General features: G+C 39.4%; 1 pseudogene; it reads left to right on the top strand.

Annotated features, from left to right (window-relative positions):
• Positions 1–463: 463 nt before the first annotated feature.
• On the top strand, positions 464–1,373 carry LOC136175237 (olfactory receptor 9G1-like; annotated as a pseudogene).
• Positions 1,374–1,689: the final 316 nt, after the last annotated feature.

A 1,689-nucleotide genomic window follows, 5' to 3' on the forward strand; every position in this document is an offset into this window, starting at 1 on the left:
ACTTAAGTGTGTGGAAAGAGTAACAGAAACTTACGTTGCCATATGTAAAATAGATATCCAACTGGATTTTACTGTATGGCTCAGGAAACTTAAACAGGGGCTCTGTATCACCCTAGAAGGGTGGGATGGGGAGGAAGAGGGGAGGGAGGTTCAAAAGGGAAGGGATATATGTATACCTATGGCTGATTCATGTTGAGGTTTGACACAAAACAACAAAATTCTGTACAGCAATTATCCTTTAATAAAAAATAATTTTAAAAAAGAAAGAGAAAATATATATATAACTGTAAACAGTAGTTTGTTACAAAATGAAAGCTCTTTCTAAAGTGGACATTGTTGGATTATAGATTTCTAGGTATGACACTGATATAATATCCTTTATTTCACACATTGCCTATGCATTCAGCACAGCGATTCAAGCTGATCTCATTTTTTCTCTTCTTAGGTAAGATTCCCTGTAACCATGGAGAGAAGCAATTACACAGTGACTGACTTCATCCTGGTGGGCTTCAAGACAGACCCCAGGGTGCAGCTGGTCCTGTGTGTGGTCTTCCTTGGTGTCTATTCTCTGACTGTGCTAGGAAATACCACCTTCGCAGTGTTGATCTGTAATGACTCCCGACTGCACACACCCATGTATTTTTTCATTGGGAATCTTATGTTCCTGGATCTCTGATATTCCTCTATCTACACTCCAAAGATCCCAGTGACCTGCATCTCTGAAGAGAAGAGCATCTCCTTTGCTTGCTGGGAGCCCAGTTCTTCTTCTCTGGTGGTCTGGGATACAGTGAATGCTACCTGTTGGCTGCCATGGCTTATGATGGCTATATGGCCATCTCAGAGCCACTTGTTTATCCTCAGGCCACGTCCATAAAGCTATGTGCATTCTTGGTAGCTGCCTCATACCTTGGTGGTTTTATTAACTGTTCTATCATCACCAGAAGAATATTTACCATGAACTTCTGTAATGACCATATCATTGAAGACTTTTTTGTGATTTGTTTCCCCTGGTGAAGTTAGCTTGTGGCGAGAAGGATGGCTACCAGGCTCTGATGTATTTCCTCCTGGCCTCTAATGTCATCATCCCTGCTGTGTTCATATTTGCTTCCTACCTCTTCATCATCGCCATCTTGAGGATCTGCTCCACCCAGGGCCACCTCAAGAACTTCTCCACCTGCTCCCCCCCCAATCTCTGTCACCTTGTACTATGGCTCTATTCTCTACATCTACTCTCGGCCACACTCTGACTGTTCTTTAGATAGTGGTAAAATTGTTTCTACATTTTACACTGTAGTGTTTCCTATGTTGACTCCATTATCTACAGCTTAAGGAATAAGGATGTGAAAGAGGCCATGAATAAGCTTATCAAATAAATAAAGTTTCTCTCCTTTTAAGCAGATGTATAGACACTTTTTGAGCTAGTTATTGTATTTCAAGAAGAGCTGCCTTTTTGTTCCTTTAGGATCAAGAATCCTTATAATGCCAGTTTATGAATTTGCACCCTTGGTACAAGGCAAATAAAGATATCTAAGATGAAAAGAAAAGAAGCGCATTTTAAGAGAAAAAATTTAAATACAAAATATAATCATTTGCTTTGATTTTATTCTACTTTAGATTGAAAACAAACAAAAAACTTAAGATCATAACCTGTCTTTTATCTCATGAAGTGACAGAATAACCTACTGTAGA

Source organism: Muntiacus reevesi, chromosome 9 (assembly GCF_963930625.1).
Source record: "Muntiacus reevesi chromosome 9, mMunRee1.1, whole genome shotgun sequence".
In the NCBI taxonomy this organism is placed as follows: Eukaryota; Metazoa; Chordata; class Mammalia; order Artiodactyla; family Cervidae; genus Muntiacus; species Muntiacus reevesi.